Here is a 20,738-nt window from a genome sequence, read left to right as displayed (position 1 = left end):
CCAGCTCAGGTAGCGTGACTTCTAAAAATGTAAATTATATTTTAAGTCGACTGTTCGGAGATGCCTTCTCAAAGTACTTTTATTTAATTTTAATTGTTTAATGAAATACAGAAGAGGTCAACATCAGTTTACGTATCAATAACATTAATTCAAGAGATGATGCTTTTAAGAAAAATCTACACTACTCCTATGAAAATATATTTTCGATGATAACTTTTGATTCGATTTTCTTTTGAAAAAAGAGGCTTCATCATTTGGTGCAGCAACATATAAAGTTTCGATAGCCAGAATTGTCAAGATTGATGTAGAACTCAAAATTTCAAAAAATATAAAAAAAAAAAATACAAGTTTCAGGAGTTTTGAGTTTTATCGGAGTACATTCCATCAATCAATCTGGACAATTCCAGTGGCTAACGAAACTTTTGAGCCCACTTTTTTCAAAAATAATTCGAATGAAAAGTTATCATCGAAAATGTATTTCTTAGGGGGTCCGAGTGTAGTTTGCTGAGAGTGTAGTGATTAGCTTAACATTTTTTTTCGATAATTAAGACAGGTTGTCTTACAAAATAATGACTCGAAACTCAATATAAAACGTAAAGCAGGTCGTACTGAATGGCATTACCTTGCAAATTACTTATTCAGGAGCAAATCGTCTTAGGTCTATTTTTCGACATAACAAAACCATTTTCTATATATATATATTTATAGCGTAAGCAGATGTGGAGTGGTCTTGTTATGTCAAAAAGTAATCTTAAGATCATGTTTCTACATAAGTAACTCGTGCGATCATGCCACCTAGCTTACACACTACTTCGCATCGGACTTAAGAGTCATATCGCCAAGACTTCAGGTGATTGGGAAACAAGCGGTCTCTAATTTTAATGAGTGATAGCTTCTTGGATTCGTCTTTCAATTCTAGCAAACACGAATCTTTCACTTTTTCGAAATACAAATATTTTCTGTGAAAAGTGTTCAAAAGTAGAGACACGTTAGAGAGTACCGAAAACAGTTTTTCGGCAATAGCTCAAGAAAACATAGCTAACGCCGCCCCGTACGAAACATCTATTCGTATCAAAAGCCTTTAATGTAAAACTCTTCATTTTCTTCTCTACTGAAAACCCATTCGCCTTGTTATCATATACAAATAAATTGCCAGAGGCAATATCGACAGCCCCGTACGAAGTCAAATTTCATAAATTCCTATTCAAACAGCTACATACCGCTGTATTTACCTATATTTTCCTATAAATAAACATTTCACAGATGAATATGTTATTATATAGCTCTATATGCCTGTATATAGCTCAATATAGCTGTATATAGTTATGCATAGATGTCCATATATGGAATGCCTGAAACACCCCACACATAACCAATTACTTATATGTTAACAGAAACTGGCTAAGTACCATTTTTACCAAGATATTTCACTTTTACTAAAATCCAATATGGCCACCGGCAGCCATTTTGTTAGGAAATAGTACTGACAATTCACATTTGTTAATACCTGTCAAAAAAAAATCATGAAATTCGGTCAAAATTTACTCGAGATATTGTCAAAATACTTCACGTTCACTGTACGGCCGAGTAGCCGGATAAAAGCTCACTCCAAGAGACCTAGCTCACGCTCCGGTGAACTTAATTTCATAAACTTTTTTTTCCCCTGATTGTGGTCAATACCTATCTATTAAAGCGAAAGGAGTCGAAATCGGTTCAAATTTGGCAGGGTCGTGTGGGGTGTCATTAGAAAGGTAATCACATGTACTATTGAGCCGAATAGGGACCTATTGGTTTTAAAATTCAGCCACATTGAAATATGTCCAGTTAAGTTTTCAACCGCAAACTTACACTATTCTTACAGAAACTTCTCGAGTTACACAAAATGTACATGGTCGTGTGGGGTATCATTTGAAAGGTGCTTTCCATGTGGTTTGGATGCATCTACGATGAAATAGAAGTTGAACTGATAAATTGTTCTTTTTTAGCGCATATGCATCCAAACCCCATAATACCCGAAAATACATCGAATTACCTTTCCAATGACATCCCACACGACCATGTACGTTTCGTTTACCTCGAGAAACTTCTGTAAGAACTGTGTAAGTTCTCAGTCTTTTTCGGTTGAAAACTTCAACTGCACGTATTTCAGTGTGGATGAATTTTAAACCCAATAAATACATATACGGCTCAATAGTGCATGTGATTACCTTTCCAATGACACACCACACGACCCTATACGGCTTGTGTAATTGGAGCAATTTTGTTAAGAAAAATCCAAGTTTTCGGTTTTTGATCACCAGCCACACAAGCTTCGAAGAATTTTTAGACCCGTACGAAGTACTGGGGTCTTATGCGTTAACGCATACATCCGTAACATGTCGAATTGGACTCCCTGAGTAAGGGGAAACCTATTGTGGTTGTCTAGAGATGCCAAATCAGTGAAGAAAAAAAATGTCCGTCTGTCCGTCTGTCCGTCTGCACGATAACTTCAGTAAAACGCATCCGATTTTGAAAATTCTTTTTTTTCCCGTTTGGTAATGTCAAAAGACAGGCTAAGTTCGAAGATGAGTGATTTTGGATCGACCCTTCCCGAGCTGTTGTGGCCCAATAAGTGCTTTACGGTTTTTTGAAGATATATCCGGACATTCAAACGTTACACTTGTAAGTGATACGTCAAATAAAAGGTATTTACAATACCGATCGACAAATAAAAAGTTTATGGAAATCGGATGACCGACTCGTGAGTTGGACCCCTTGGTGTGAAACAGGCACAGTTTTTGCTTGTAGGTCGGCCACATTTCAACATATTTCGTCTGTTTTAGCTTTATTAGATAGATATTGACCGTACCAATCAGGGAATTTTTTTTTTGAAATTATGTTCTCCGGAGCGTGAGCTAGGTCTCTTGGAGTGAGCTCTTATCTGGCTACTCGGTCGTACAGTGAACGTGGAGTATTTTGTCAATATCTCGAGTAAATTTTGACCGAATTTCATGAATTTTTTTTGTTTGAAAGGTATTAACGAATGTAAAGCGTCGGTAAAATTTCCGGTCTCCTAACAAAATGGCTGCCGGTGGCCATATTGGATTTTAATAAAAGTGATATATCTTGGGAAAAATGGTACGTAGAGGTTTCTGTTAACATGGAAATAATTTGTTATGTGTGTGGGGTGTTTCAGGCATTACATATATGGACATCTATATATATATCTATATTCACCTATATTGAGCTATATACAGGCATATAGAGCTATATAATAGCATATTCATCTGTGAAATGTTTATTTATAGGAAAATATAGGTAAATATAGCGGTATATAGCTGTTTAAATAGGAATTTATGAAAGTTGACTTCGTACGGGGCTGTCTATATTGCCTCCGGCAATTTATTTGTATATGCTAACAAGGCAAAGAAAGATAATGTAAGTGATTTTAAAGGGCGAATAGCTTTTCAGTAGAGAATTAAGTAAAAGAAATGAAGAGTTTCACAGTAAAGGCTTTTGATAGGAATAGGTGTTTCGTACGGGTCGGCGTTAGCTATGTTTTTGAAAGTGGTTTTGGCTTCTAGGCTGTTTTTCAAAAGAATCTTTCTGTGCAAGTAGGGTGAACTGTATTTAATTTTTGACTCGTTTGGCCCAAGGATTTTTAAATTGATTTTACGAAAAGTTAAGTGTCCACCATTTAAGGCCAGGTGAATTTGTTTACAAATTTTGCGACCTTCACCTGACCCTAAATACCTTAAATTCGGGGTCGGGGTTTCGAAAAAATAAATAGTGAACCAAAAAAAACTTCTAAAAGTATTTAATGCCGTTTATGGACAATAGGGTGCAACATCACGTGGACCTCTCCTTCCCTGTTCTATACCATTGTAATTATACATTTCAGCTTCCACCATCTATAATGTCTGTGGGTGGAGGGCGGCGAGGAAGTACTCAAAAGAAGAAGAGTTTCGAAGTGCTCTCAGAACGACAGAAAAGCCGCAGAGCGGAAGAATTAATACATACAGGGCAAGGGGTTAGCAAGCTGCTTCTTGCAGCAGCAAAAAGTGCTAAGGATTCGAATAAAACGGACTTGGAGTATGTATTAAAACTCTTGTACAAGGATAACAATACGGCAACACAAATACGCAGTCTGCTAAAGGCAGAAAAATCAATGGTGACGCCCAAAAAAATAGAACCTTTGCGAGGACTTACGTATCTTTTGGACAACAAGCTGACAACATCACAGTACACGAATACCAGACTAATTTCAAAGGAGTTTGGGTCCAATATATTTCCGTCGTATAAGAAAGTGGCAGAGGCAAAAAATGAATGTCGTCCGTCTGAAAAATGCAATGTTAATGATGTGTCTGCAACTCTGCCTTTACAACAGTTATTAAATCACACTGCCTACCGTTTGTTACTATTGCAAGAGCCAGTTCTTATGAAATTGAGAGATGACAACGACATCAATAAAATACCAGTAAAACTACAAGTTAAATGGGGCTGTGATGGTTCGTCAGACCATTCACAGTATAATCAGAAGTATGTGAACGTAGAATCAACGACAAGTAGTGATGCAAATTTTTTTGCAACGACTCTCGTGCCACTAAGGATGACTACAACAGATGACTACAAAACGATTATATGGAATAACTCAACACCCCAGTCACCTCGATTCTGCCGGCCCATGCGTCTCCACTTTGCCAAAGAGACAGATGACTTTTGTCTGAGCGAGATAGGTATCGTTCAATCCGAGATAGCAGCACTCAAACCATTTATAGTCACGATCGCAGGTGTACAAATAGAGCTTGACTATGAACTCTATCTGACGATGATAGACGGAAAGACTTTAGCAACCATCACGAAAACAAAGTCTAAGCAACGTTGCTGCATTTGTAGCGCGACTCCAAAACAGTTCAACAACCTAGACAATATGGAGATTCGCTTCAAACCGAAGGATGGCACTTTGAATTATGGACTTAGTGTTCTACATTTATGGATTCGTTCCTTCGAGTGGCTACTTCATCTTTCGTACAGAAAGGGAATATATAAATGGCAAATACGTGGATATAAGCTGAAACAAAAGGTGAAGCTCCGTAAACAACTGTTGCAAAAGCGATTCAGGAAAATATTGGGACTTAGAGTAGATTTTCCATCGGCAAGAGGTGCGGGAAACTCCAATAACGGAAATCTATGTCGAGTCGCTTTCTCAAAGCCACTAGAATTGTCAAAGATACTGGGAGTGTCTAAAAAATTAATCAACAACATCAGAGTGATCCTGATTGCTCTATCATGCCAATTGCCACTAAACATCGAACGTTTTCATAATTTTTGCAAGGAAACAGCACGACGTTATATCAAGAAATATTACTGGTTCCCGTTACCTCAATCCATCCACAAAGTTCTCATTCATTCCCGCGACATAATGCTGGCTAACGATCTTACTGTTGGAGTTTTGGCAGAAGATGCGTCAGAGTCCTGCAATAAGCTCTACCGACATAACCGTCTATTTCACGCAAGGAAGAACAGTCGTAAAAATAATCTCGAGGACGTCTTCAATCGAGCCCTCGACTCCTCAGACCCCATTGTCGCAAGTTTTGGTTTGCAAAATAGACAGAAGTCACGATTTAGGAAAAACATTCCACATGATGTTTTGAGCCTATTGCAAGCACCGGACGAGCCAGCCTCTAGATGTTATGAGGAAGGGGACACCGAGGATTTGGACGCAACAGAAATGGACATTAATGAGGATGGATTGACAGAAGACTTCACCGAAACCTTAGATAGATTACATTTAGAAGAAGACCATCACTATGAAGAGTGCGACGACGACGACGACGCTGAAGAAGCAGACGACCGCGAATCCGACGACACCGACTTCGACGACACCGACTCCGACGACTCCTACTCCGACGACGACGAATCTGAAGTCGAGATGGATAATTGATTTTCGTTTTATTCTCAAATAATCTAACTTTTACTAATTTCTTTTATTATTTTCAGGTGGACTCGTGTTCGGACAAGCTGTTATGGAAATCCGATTGTTAATTTAGTTTTAGTTCTAAGTTTTGTTTTCATATTTGAGGAGAGTTATGCACTAACCGTCACAAAAAGACATTTTTCAAATAAAAATATTTCGGTTCATGCATATCTCTCCTCATTAAAGGTACTGCTGATGCTGGCTAGAATTTTATTTCCATTTTAATTTTGTACCTTGAATTCGTAATCCTTATTTGCTTTTGATTTGATTTTAACGTTCTAATGTAATTTTCACTTTAGTTTAATTGTTGCGCCTAGGTCATCTACGATTTTTGATTAGTCTTACTTTCATTAATGATTTTCCTAGAATTTTATTTCCATTTTAATTTTGTACTTTGAATTCGTTATCCTTATTTGCTTTTGATTTGATTTTAACGTTTTAATGTAATTTTCACTTTAGTTTAATTGTTGCGCCTAGGTCATGTACGATTTTTGATTAGTCTTACTTTCATTAATGATTTTCCTAGAATTTTATTTCCATTTTAATTTTGTACTTTGAATTCGTTATCCTTATTTGCTTTTGATTTGATTTTAACGTTCTAATGTAATTTTCACTTTAGTTTAATTGTTGCGCCTAGGTCATGTACGATTTTTGATTAGTCTTACTTTCATTAATGATTTTCCGAGAATTTTATTTCCATTTTAATTTTGTACCTTGAATTCGTAATCCTTATTTGCTTTTGATTTGATTTTAACGTTCTAATGTAATTTTCACTTTAGTTTAATTGTTGCGCCTAGGTCATCTACGATTTTTGATTAGTCTTACTTTCATTAATGATTTTCCTAGAATTTTATTTCCATTTTAATTTTGTACTTTGAATTCGTTATCCTTATTTGCTTTTGATTTGATTTTAACGTTTTAATGTAATTTTCACTTTAGTTTAATTGTTGCGCCTAGGTCATCTACGATTTTTGATTAGTCTTACTTTCATTAATGATTTTCCTAGAATTTTATTTCCATTTTAATTTTGTACTTTGAATTCGTTATCCTTTTTTGCTTTTAATTTGATTTTAACGTTTTAATGTAATTTTCACTTTAGTTTAATTGTTGCGCCTAGGTCATGTACGATTTTTGATTAGTCTTACTTTCATTAATGATTTTCCTAGAATTTTATTTCCATTTTAATTTTGTACTTTGAATTCGTAATCCTTATTTGTAAATATTTGTTTTTGAAAAGATCGTTTTTTACTGGTTGCGCTTTGCAGCCTTTTTTTCGCTTTTAAATAAACAAGTAATAAATTATTTGCTTTTGATTTGATTTTAACGTTTTAATGTAATTTTCTCTTTAGTTTTAATGTTGCGCCTAGGTCATCCACTTAATTCAATATGCGATCAAGTTCACTAACTTTATTCTAAGTTTGTATACTTTCTAGATAGAAGAATGCAAAAAATTTAGTGGATGACTCATTAAACTCAATTCGATCAACAAATGATTAAAACATAGACCTCACTGGCTGCTGCCATCTATGTGTTAACTTACTTTTGTAAAGATATGGGACCAATAACTTAAAATATCACACAATTTCTTAAAACAATTGTTTGTGTATATTGCATAATTTCATCTATAACTTAACCGAAAGGAAAGTGTGAGTTATGTTCTCAAATGAACCATTTTGCTGAAATTATTACACACTTTCGGCTAAGTAACGATTTTTCACTTCCTCAATTTGTGGAATATACGCAACTTCCTAGAAGAAAGTTTTTTCTATCTCCACTATTTCATGCAGTAAGTATCCACTTCTGGTTTGGTAGCGGCCATCTTGAATTTCTAACTCATCAATTATTCATGGAATAATTCTACACAAATTCCTAGAACGTTATTTTTTTTGTCTTGCATATTTAATGAGATAACTACCCACTTCCGGTTTAGTGGCGGCCATCTTGAATTTCTAATTATCCAAATTTTTTAAGGGAATCATTCTACACAACTTCATGGAACAAAATTTTCTTCTATCTAGCATATTTAATGAAATAACTACGCACTTCCGGTTTAGTGGCGGCCATCTTGAATTTCTGAATACATCAATTTATTCATGGAATTATTCTACGTAACTTCCTGAGGCAAAATTGTCGTTTATCTAGCATATTTAATGAAATAACAATCCACTTCCGGTTTAGTGGCGGCCATCTTGAATTTCTAATTATCCCAATATTTTAAGGGAATCATTCTACACAACTTCCTGGAACAAAATTTTCTTCTATCTAGCATATTTAATGAAATAACAACCCACTTCCGGTTTAGTGGCGGCCATCTTGAATTTCTAAATACCTCAATTTATTAAGGGAATCATTCTACGCAACTTCCTAGAACAACATTTTCTTATATCTTGAGTATTTAATGCAATAAACACCAACTTCCGGTTTAGTGGCGGCCATCTTGAATTTTCAGTTTGGTCAATATATTCAGCCGACAATTCTACGTAACTCTCTAGAACAAAATTTTTCTCTATCTTGCATATCTTACGAAATATTTCAGGTGTCAGAAAAAAAAAATTTGGCGACACTGTGATAGTGAGTGAGTGAATAATAAAAGGGGGGTTACATATATTTTAAAATGAATTTTGTTCGAAGCGAAGGTACATATAGATTGAGCTTTCCAAGTTTTCAGAATTTTACATGCATGAGCTGAACGCATACATAAAATTAAACTGTCGCATAGCTTAACATACTTGAGATTAATTAAATCTGTTATGTGTGCTAGAAATGAATTTTCGGGAGGATTTTTGAAACATTCTACATAATTTTTCGTGATGACGGTGGAGGAGGGTTTGAAAATGGTGAGAAATTGCACAAATGGTAAATGTGACTAATTATAAATTTAATATTAGCTTCATTAATAAATTGAAAATCTTTTGTTTTTTTAAGACTTAGTCACGCATCGCTGTGACACCGTAAATATTTTGTCGAGTTTACAGTGCCAATCGTCGAGTTATTGAACAATAAAATTTGAAACCTTGAACTTATACCAGGGACTATTTTCGATATAATATTTTCCATCATTTTCATAAATTTTCTCTAATTTTTACAATATTAAGAAAATGGGAATTAGAAACATTTTTGGAAATTAAGGGAAAATGTTTTCCCGAAATTAATCCCTGACTTTTATGTATTTTTTACAATACAAAGAGATAATTTTAGAAGTGAATGCAGAGTGAAAATGAAATCCTCAATTTGTCGAGAGGACGTATCGTACGCCCCAAAAGACAATTCGGTTTGAGTGATGAGAATTGTCGTTTTGACACACTGAGCATTTTATTTTCACTCGAAATTTTTGGCTAATCAGAGTACTTGGAAGGCTGAGTTCATATTTTAGGTGAAGAAAACCATCAATAAAATCTAAAAATGTCTATGGCACCATCTGTACAAAAATGCTCTTTCAAAGCCCCGACCGAGTTCAAGGTCAATATTCGTCGCACTCAAAACAGTTAAATAAACTTCTAACGATTTAATTAAATACTTTGAACCGCTTTGAGCCGTACAAACTCTGTTTTGATATAATTCCGAAGTAAGACCTAACGAAATATCTAATCACCACATTTCAAAAGCTTAACATTTTATTGAGAAAAGATCGTTTCCAATTTATTGTACTCATTTAAATGGTGAGAAAATATAAATCAATCAAAATAATCTCTGAATAGAAAACCGTTTTAAAGATGTGGGATAAGTAGACTTTAATTCTGTATCACACTGTATAAATAGCCAGACTAAATGTTTTATTAATGTTTCCATTCCGAAAGCTTATTATAAATTATGTATAGGCTAAGAAGTTTTCATAGTTGTGGCAACACTAGACCACTCATTCATATTGAAAATGTATTATTGAACACGAAACACAGCCGCTTTCTGTATGTGCTTACTACGGGATGCAACATCCAAACATAAAAATGCTTCGAAACATTTTGTATGGGATACATCAACATGTTCGGTTAGTGTATCTTACACAGTGTGTAGAACAAAAGCACAGATGACAATAATGTGTTTGGCATATGAATACTAACATGTCATAATAGATGAGGTAGGTAAACAAACATTTACAACATTTATGAACAACAGTGAACAGACCGTACGTGGTGCTTTGGTTGCCATTTAGAGAATTACATCACCATTCACCGCACACGATGTTCTCAGTAGGTGGGTGGTGGAAATGCATGCATTTAGTATTTTAGTCGGTAGCATTGGTTTGACAATATTGTCAAACCGAAAAAGTACATATGGAACATGGAATATGATATTATGATGTAATGTGTATGGGATGGGGTGAACGAGAGTGAGAAGAAGCCGAGGTAAATCAGACATTGATTTTCGCTTACGCATGTTAAAATATAATAATATTAATCCTACATCTAAACAAAGGCAAAAAAAGTTGAGGGAAAACATGTCCTCGTATATTTAGCCGAATCACAAAAACAACACACAAAATGACGATGCGACCAAAAAACCATACAATATTATATTTTAAAGGATCATAAAATAACAATATGCCATGACAAAATGGATTTTTCCCAACCATCTAACCAAAAATATTTTATTATACATTTTGCATATAAAACAGACAAAAGAAAAGTCGGTGATATCGTATAAATATGGTAAATGGGTAAGGTATTATGTTCGCGTTTTTGTTTTGTACGATTTTTTTTTGTGTGTGTATGAGTTGGAACAAGGGGGGTAAATAAATAAAATTGATTTTGATATCATCATATTGATATAGTAACCTCTCTATATAGTTAGATAAATTCGGGTATACGTGTACAATTTTAGTCCTTTTGTTCTGGCTTTTGTTTGACTAAAGCGATATTATGCGGTATAGTTTCGATTTGGGAAACAAAGCTTTTTGTGTTATTTTAGTACCAATAAAGTGCTTAAATTATATTGGTCAGTAAATATTCCGAATAGAATTTCTGCTCCTTTGTTATTGGTTATCGAAGTTTTAAATTAAAAGCTTTTAAACATAGCACAATATTAGTGCCTTCAGCCAAGTATGAATTATTGTGCGAATTTTGATTGATTTGCAGCTACAATGTAAATAGAAAAAATTTTCATTTTTATTTTCTGCTGGCATAATGGAAATTAATTACAAATAGCGAGAATCATGACGCTGTAGTTCGTTAAATTTTCATTTGTTAACCTATAGAGTGTGTACACTAAAGTGTCAATAAATCCTGTATACTTTATGTATACTTGTTGCCTGTATAACTGTTGTAACTATTTTAGGAATGTTTAATGGTTCCATTTTTTTCTGCCTCCTTAACCCACCAATATTATCCACCTAATATGGTCCTAAAAGGTGAATGTCGCACACAATGTGCTAGAAGTTCTAATTAAATTCAAAATGTAATACTTCAAATTCTAAGAAATATGTAAAAAAAAATGTGAAATGTAAGTAAGACTTGGTTCATTTGGTCTTTACACCATATTAAGGGTATTTTAAGGGTACGCTTATCCTCAGTTGCGGTATTTTAACACTGCAAATAGGCAACGGTCCTAGGATACAATAAGTTGGAAGTAAGAAAACGCTTAAAATTTCCGCTGGTGTTGTATTGTACATTCACGGCTTAGTCGAACGAATGTTTAAATAAATGCCACAAACAAAAAAAAAGAAGTAAATTCGTCCTAGTCACGTCCTCCCTAGAGTACCTAGACATATCTTTTCGTGATGTCACTGCGAATATATTGTGTCATTATCGTATATAAGTCTGTGTACAGCTATGAAAGCATGGATGATGTCACCTGCGAAAATCCCCCATGTTGCAGGTTCATCAGTATATTTGTTTGAAAAAAATGACTAGATATCTTCACTTACGAAATGAGGACGCAAGGTAATCAAGATACAATCTACAGATGAAGACGAATAGTATTTAGTGACGTTAACTTGGCCGAGATATACTTCAAAAAATTTTTTTACCATGAAGCCATAACAGTTTAAAATGTGCAAATGTAAATTCATACATAATCTCATAGCATCTGAACCTGATTGTTTATTGACCTATTTTCATTAAAGAACAATATTTGACAATTATTTGTGCGAATTTCTATAAATCTGTTTGGACCTACTTGTCTACGTTTTAAAGTGAACTAAAAATTTTAAATTTGTGTTACTTTGGAGGCTCTCATTAAATTTATACTTGCGGCGGTTCAAAAAATGTTGTTTATTTTGTGGCAGATCATATTAAAGAGGCTAAATTTCCGTTAAAAAAATGAAAAATTTGTTCTAGTGCTTGGTTCAGATGCTATGATAATCTACATTTAATGGGAAACAAAGATTTGAAGAATGTCTCGGCCAAAAATATGTCACTAAGTTCCATGAGTCTATCTAGAAAAAAGGTTTCAGAATTTTTACTCTTTCTCAATAGGTGCGGTATTCAATTAACTTGCTGACCAGTGCCTTCTGAGTGGGAAACAAACTCGGCAAACGTCATATAATAAAAAAAACAATCAGTTGGTTGTCGTATCCATTCCTTTTCGATTTTGTTCGTTGACAACGTTTACTCTATCGTTGAAAATGACAATACAGCAAGTAGGATGAAAATTGGATTTCCTAACTAGTGTTAAATATAGCGACTTCGTCGCTTATTTCCTATGTCGTTTAGGAAAAACGTTGTTCCTAACATATGCTAGCTGATGGTCAGAGGCCAAAAAACACACAAAAACGAGACCTTTCATTTTTATCCTGAGTTCTGTAATGAATTTTATATGAGGTAGAGCGTCAAAAGAAGTGCTTGAAACATGAAAAGTACGGTTCTCGACGCATGCAGCATATAAAAGCAATTTTAATAATTGCAAAATAATTGCAAGAATTTGAGTTTTCATTTACAAAGATCGCGAAATGACTAACTCATATTAGGCTTGACTTAAAATCAAATCTGAATTAATGTACATTCCAAATGACTGTATGAAGAGGAGTTATGTGATACCCGGTGATACCAATATATCAGAAATAACCTGAAACATTTTTTGTTTTCAATTTCAGCTTTTGTTTTACCTTACATGTATCCCATCTATTCAAAATGTATAAACACTTTCTGTACATCCAACTTTGAAACGAAATGTTGTGTACGTGTAACTTTTACATTGTATATAATATAATATATATTTCTCGAACAACAAAATAAAAATAACCGCAGAAGATCGAACATTTCAAAATTGATTTTGCTTATTCATTCGATGTGTTTCGTGTCACTGGTTCGTCTATATCGTTCGAGCTATATGTATTGTGATACTGGAGTATTTTTCATACATTATTTAAAGTAAGACATAAGGGAATATCAAAAAGTATATTTGATCAGAAACACATTGGTCGATTGTGTTCTCTTTTTTTCGTTCTACCAAACTCAATTCTTCACAATTGGTTGGGAAATTTTCGTGTAGCCAGTGTCTGAAAAGTGCACTGCAGTTGAGAAGGTCATACTGTGATACATAGAGAAGATTTGATGTCATAAAGAGATAGATAAAAAATGCTTTATAGGTGGATTGAGAACAGTAACAACATTGAATGTAATAAAACCAAATCATGAAATTTGACTTTTACCGCCGCAATTGTCGGTTAATATTACATTCGTTTCCAATTAGTGTTTGGTATCGGACTTGAGTTAATTATTAAATAGAGGACCTAACGCGTGGATAATTATTCCTTTATTTTCCTTCTTACTCGGTTGCACCTATTAATACAATAAACTAAGTAATTTCAGTAATTACTAGTTCGACGAACGAATAACATTAAGCAAAGGTTCACATAGATAACTATAATTATCTGTGGAAAATGGTTACAGCTTGCAACCTGTAATACCGTATCGTATATGTAATGAGTGTAAGCAAACGCATAACGTGTGGTGAATAACAGCTATGGTTAAGGGAATTTATATTCAACCATTATATGCAAATAATGTTCTGCACGTTGGCTTCATATACATAAGTTGTTGTGAACATTTCAATCGAAAGGTCTGAAGTTAATAGAATATAGAGAATATATGACACACTTCAGACGTATCGAGTAACAACGAAATGGGAACGAAATTTATCCTTCCTAGAATGATATAAATAGTTATATGACTCCATTTCAGCGGAACCTTCCAAGAAAGTAAAGAACACTGGCAGCTTTTCAGATGCTTCTTTTTGGAATTCTACACCCACACTATTCAGCGAATGTAATGTTATGTTAACTGTGTAATACGAATATTGAGAGGAAATAATTTACGAAAACGAATGGCTCTAACTAAAAATAGATTAACTGAAGATCGCTTTTAATTAACAATTAACGGCTGGAAAATGAGTTTCTGAAAAGCGGATGAAGAATATTTATATTAATCATTTATGTAAAATACTCTCATTTTCTTTTCAATATTCGCAATAATCGTCTCGATCATCAATGTAATTACTGGGTAATCTCCATCAATTATAGTCAATCGATGGGCCATAGGCAATAGGCGATAAAGTAATGAACTGAATTACAACGCAAAACAAGGCTTTCTTCACTTTACTGAGAGGCCAATATTCATTAGGTACTTAAATTGGAATCAGAATTATTATGACAGCAATATCAGTAATTTACATAAATGTGGAAGAATACGTAGACAAAATAGCTTGAAGTAAAAAAGGAAGTCCTATTTAAAATGTGTATGTGACTGCTTTAAAATTATTAATACTCTCTTGCTGATGCGCATATCATATCCAGGGCCGTAGCTATATGGGCGCAAAAGAAAGAAAATTATATCGAAATTTTGTCATGTTGGTTTTCGAATAGAATCCAATGAACATTTCCTCATGTTGGTTTAAGACCAAGATGCACTACAAATTTACCGATGTTTGGCATATTATTAACAAGATTTTCTCATACTGATTTTCGTAGAACATGCACTTAAAATTTTCTCGTAAGTCTTGAGGAATTCTATATAGACGATTCTCTCTTAAGCGCTTTAACCCATTTAAGAATTTCTTACTCTCGATGGAAGAATTATTTTAGAAGACACAAAGGATCCAGAAGCTATAAGCCTGTGCAAATTATTATTAAAATACGTTTAGTATTTTAGTATATTACAAAGTGATAATTCAATGAGGGATTCTTTCGTAAAACTCGCCAGCAATCACCAGCACTGCAAATGAGGTATCAATGAAAAGCTTAGACAATGTATGTTACGACTAGCATCATAGGTTCACATTAAGCGTCATCAGTACCAGCCCAGACCTGTCTAAAGTTCACACAGAGATTTTGAAAAAAATGTCTTGCATTTTTTGCAAACATTTATCCACGAATCTAATCAAACTAGGCATGACCCGAAAGTACTTGAGCTTAGCTTTCCAACGAGCCCACTCTCACCCGGAACGATCATTTATAACGGCCTAAAATTTCGGATAAAAAACACTATTTTTCCAACTTCGGAGATCTTCCACCAGCAACCAGGTGTGGCTCGAGACTGTGTGAGGCCTGTTTTGAGGTCTACTGGCAAAGACCTTTCAAACCATGTATATATCCATCCTAGACGAAATGGGTCCGATTTTGATAGGTGGATTTTCAAAAGAATCCCTCTACAATTTTCTTAATAGAAGAAGAACTCAACTCATCCTGAAAATAAGGTCTAGATGCGGCCTTGCATATATAGCGAAAGAAGTAAAAGATTCCGTAATTATAATGGTGTTGTTGGTGATACTCATTAACTAACACCATTTATAATTACGGATTTTTTTACTTTTTTTTTATAGGAGTATTTCTTAGTAATATAACATTGAGTCAGACTTCGCAGGTCAAACAACGTTCTTCCCTTTTCACAGAGCTGAGATGAAAAAATGAAAATTGGTTGAAATTTTTGAGCGAATTATTCAGCCATTTCATTAATAATGAACTCTGTAATGTATTTTGTGGTCCAAACAAAACTATTACAATTAAAATCCAGTGTTACTTATTAAAAGTTTGCCTTAGCACAATCCATTGAAACCAAAATGTATTAACCGAAATTTAACAAGCAAAAAAATTGTTCAAACTTTCTTCACAATCTCGCACCGTTGAATACACAAAACAATATCGGTGTTATAGTATGTTATGGTTTACAGTCGAACCACAGAGAAAACATAATGTTTATGGTACTCAGTGATCAGTTGAATTAAAGGGAAACCGTTAAATCAAATAACATAGAAGTTCCATCATCATCATCTTCTTATCATTTTATTTATTTCTAAGGCTCGGAACAGGTCAGGTTTACCTAAAACTGACCTGAAACCTGTTTGGATCTGAACCTGATTCCAAAAATTTTGACTAGACCTAGGATTGACCTGAAACTGAAAGTGCTAGTCAGGTCAGGTACATCAGGCGCAAATTTTCAGGTATACCTGTAACCTGACCTGACAGGTTTCAGAAATTCAGATTCAAGTCAGGTCAAATCTTGAAAAAAATTACCTGATCTGACCTGAATTTTCAGATCGCTACAATTTTTGACCGTGGTCAACCTCGGTCGACCTTTTCCGAACCTTATTTATTTCAAAACAGCAATCAAAATAATTTATAAAACAAACAAAAAGTGCAGAGCCCCCTTTTTTCCTCATTATTATTGTGGAATAAAATAGTTCATTCGATGTGTGTGCATCCCACGCGTATACTCGTAATGTGATTAACATATTTAAAATATTGCAGTACGAAAACGAATTAATTGCACCTGCAGAGTTTTATGAGCATATTTTACAAACTCTTACAGCTTGCACAAAATTCCTTTGAGTTGCTAATGAAATAATCTGGTAAATAAATATCATCCGACTATAATTTAATAAGTTTAAATTGAACATAATTTTCAACACGAAAATTGTTGGAATACAATATTTTGCATTGTCGTTGAATTAATATCCATAATATTAAAAAGAGTAAATTTATTTCTCCCGAAGAGTGTGTGGTGTTTGTGACTGTGTGTAGTCGAAAGCGTAGTCATCATTTCTTATACATTTTAATATCACAATTAATTTTAAAAGAAAATATCCCACATAAAGTCAGCGAAAATATTAATTCCATGCACTTCAATTGCAACGCAATTCCATTATACCTTATGCATTTTGAAAATGAAACTGGTTCTTATGTGTGCATGTATCTGGTTTATATTAAAGATTACGATAAAAAAAGACAAAACAGAACAGAAATGTTATTACAAGGAGGCAGAAAAGATGAACCAACCTTCTTGTATTATATAAAGAAAGGAAGGAAAAAGAACCGAAACGTCTTATGGTTTTCGGTTTACGTCTATTTTTGTATGTAATCTCATCATATCATTTATAAAATGTCAATTATTCTTATGAATATCTTATTGATTTTTATTGAAGAAATTGTTTTAGGAATTGTGAGCAAACTTGTTTAGTTGGTTGAGTTTGCGGAGTTTACTTTGTGTCGTTAAATATAAATAATGAACATCAACTTCAACATAAACATTTCATAAAGAAATATCAGTTTTTCTTCGTCATATTAAAAGAAGAAAAAAAAGTCAAATTTAATGAGTTTTAGAGCCGCCTAATACCCACGTTTCAAAACAGAGACAGGCTATAGCGTCATACTTCTCCCAGACCATTTGCAAATAAGCAAAAAAAAATGTTTTATGATTGATTTTTACAGTTGCTGTACCGAATCGTCGCGTCGCGCCGATTTTGAACAAGAATGAATTGCAACCACTCCAGGAATATAGCGTTGGACTAAACAAATGGTTTCTGATTTTCTCAATCATTGTTATAAAAAATTGTGAAGAATTTCGAAACGTTCAGAAGGATTCAATTAGTTACCCATAACATTTGCACAGTCTCGCCAGCCATCCATGAAATCAAGCATAATTTATTTGATTTTATTTCGCTATTGTGTTGGTTCACTTGAATGCAAAACGCAACTGCATTGCGTAAATGAGCAAAAATTAAAGGTAAAATTGCATTTCAAATATCAAAATGGTTCGAAATGCAGCATATACGCGATTGTGTTATTGCGTACATTGTGCCTGTATGTGCAGAAAAATTAATTTAATTGTTTTTAATCAGAAAAACAATCTCTTCAACTGAATTATATTATTAAAAATTCCCAGAGGTTTCGTTTCGAAATCAATTCCAACCCCTTTTTTGGTATGCACAACGCTGAAATTCAGAGAAAATAAAATCGGAGTAGAATGGTGCAGAATTGAATGAAATTTCTCGGCAATGTCCGAGAAAAGAATCCATTTGCAGTTAGGACATTGTTGTTCAGCTGCCATTTAAATAACGAAATATCTCCGGACCGCAATAAAGCCGCGACCACCGAAAAAGTATCTGACCAAATTACCGACAATTTTAAACAAACATTTAAATTGCTCCCGAAACGATCCGAATTCGCTTTATACGACAGGAAATGTTGTATTTAAATGCATTAAATAGCAGCTTTTTAATATAAACAAACAATGAGCATCAAACCATCCATAATACGAGGCAATTAAATCAAATGAATTTAATTTGATTTCAAATATATAAAACGATTTTGTAAGACACACAGCCAATTAAAATCCAATTAAAAATCTCGTTTAAAGTGCCGCGCGTTTCACAAACACACAGCGAACTTTGATTGAAATATTCAATTCGAAAGAGCAAAGGACTTTTAGTTTTAATGGAACAATCATATAGGTTTTTTTTCACTGCTCGAAATTACTTTTTCAGTCACTTTAAACTGTGCAGATTCAAAGTTGTGAAGATATTTGCTAATTTTCTACTTTCCCAAACCCAATACATTGCATTACGATTTAAACGGTTCGCTCCTTATTCGAAATATAATTAATAACAATGGAGTTAGGAAATGGAAAAGTTTTTGTGTTAAGCTCGGTTGAAGTTTTCAGAAAGGGAAATGGGAGAAGGGCATGGCAAATTGTAAAGAGATATCGAGTTGGATTTTGTTTGCTAAAATATTTTTTTTCTCATTTGTGTTTCTTTTTCGATTACCTTTTCTGTGCAAAGGTTTAGTAAGTTTGAATATATTCAACAACCAATTTCTGGTACGAACTTACTAATTCCTTCAACACATCAAAATTATGCAAGAACAACTCAACTAAACTAACCGAACATACCTCCAAACTAAGCTTTAAAGTACACATAACTGACCATATGTCATACGTATAGACATGAAAGACCGAACATTTTGGTAGTGACACACAACTCTGTAATGTATGTGAATAAGTTTAGCCAACTCACCACCCACTGAACATGGTTTAAAATTAAGCTTTTTATGCAATGTTTGCGACACTTTTATGATTTATTACGTGTCATTAAAGTTGCTCCCCTAATTTCGTACTTTCTCCATATAAATCTCGATTTTCTCTCGGTCTCTTCTTTGTGTGTGTATAAATGGCCATGCAATATACTGGTTCTTTGTGAATTCATTTTCAAAAAAAAAAACTTAAATCAAAAGGAAAAAGAGAAGCGGTGGCGGTTACAGAACGTTTGTTTTGCAAACATCCCCATACCCTTAAACTGTATAATTTGGCAAAAATGTTGGCGAAAAAAAAAACATTGGAATATTGTTTGAGCCCTGTGGTTGTCATTATTGTTATTATTTTTGACGCAATTTGTCAAGCTTTCAACTCGGGATGTGTAAAAGGAATTAACTGTTAATTACAGCACGTTGGGCTTGATACTGTATATTCAGTTTTTTGACAGAGAGTAGCAAGTACACTGACGCCTACAATAAGCAATGGCTTATTAATAGGAAGTGCGATTGTAATAGGGGTTACCATTTAGCACATTGTCGGTGTTGGGGGTGTCGTGACACTTTGGAAAACTTTTGAATTTGCATAAAAAGTTTGCTTTTCGAAGTTGGAGAACGAAAACAATTTTCAATGACAGTCAACTGTCGGTTTGAAATAAATTGCGACAATAATTCGTGTTGTTTTAGAAAGTAATATGAGCGTTTGTAAACAGAATGTTTCAGTGTCTATTATCTATATTGTATGTCACATCAGTTCAGTCTATTTAGCCAACAGTTGATTGAGTATACTTGTTCATAATATTTTGAACTTTGTCAGTACATCCATCGGTTTAATGTTTTTTTTTTTATTTTGTTATTCCTCTGTCCTGTCAATAGTTGTATCCCATTCATCACTCTACTTGTATCTATATTTGAACTTAAAAGTTTAGATTGAAGCTGCAACCTATGAAACAATTTTAATATAAAGCCAGAAGTTTTATTTCAAAGAGACAGTATAACGCTGCACCAAAAACACATTCCAGTTTGCATGATAGCTTCCAGAAATAAATATAAACTCTATGTTTTGCAATATAAAGCACAGTAGTGGTGACAGAGATATCATTAAATGGTTCTGTTTTTTTGGCTTTGTGAACATATTCGCAAACTACTCGGCTATGCACTCACTCAGCTAGAATTTCAACTATTGTTTGCATGAACAACAAAGAAAAATTTTCAAAATTGCTCCGCCAGTACAAATTTATAGATATATACTCGAAATGAATTGATGGGGAATTTAGTTCTTTTTTTTCTATTTCCTTCCTTCAAAACTTCTAGTTTGTTTGAGCTGCATTCAGTTACAATCAATTCGAATGAGGTAATGGTACGAACATGTCTTGTTTCGGTGCAGTTTCTATTTGGTAAACGTTGCGATGTTGTATAATAGTGACATTGAGTATCAATTTTTAAAATTTGAAGGTTCGTTGTACACATGTACAAACAGCATTCATTTTTAATAACAATAATCAAACCTCTTTGTGTACTACCACTTTCCTTAAGCTATTTTAACAA

General features: G+C 33.9%; 1 protein-coding gene across 2 annotated transcripts in view; it reads right to left on the bottom strand.

Annotated features, from left to right (window-relative positions):
* LOC119081762 (GATA zinc finger domain-containing protein 14-like) overlaps window positions 1-20,738 on the bottom strand; it is a 63,291-nt gene that overhangs the window by 23,961 nt on the left and 18,592 nt on the right. The gene's annotated exons all lie outside the window — the stretch shown is intronic.

The sequence above is a fragment of the Bradysia coprophila genome, unplaced genomic scaffold (assembly GCF_014529535.1).
Source record: "Bradysia coprophila strain Holo2 unplaced genomic scaffold, BU_Bcop_v1 contig_358, whole genome shotgun sequence".
Taxonomy (NCBI): Eukaryota; Metazoa; Arthropoda; class Insecta; order Diptera; family Sciaridae; genus Bradysia; species Bradysia coprophila.
This window is presented reverse-complemented; position numbering and strand designations above follow the sequence as displayed.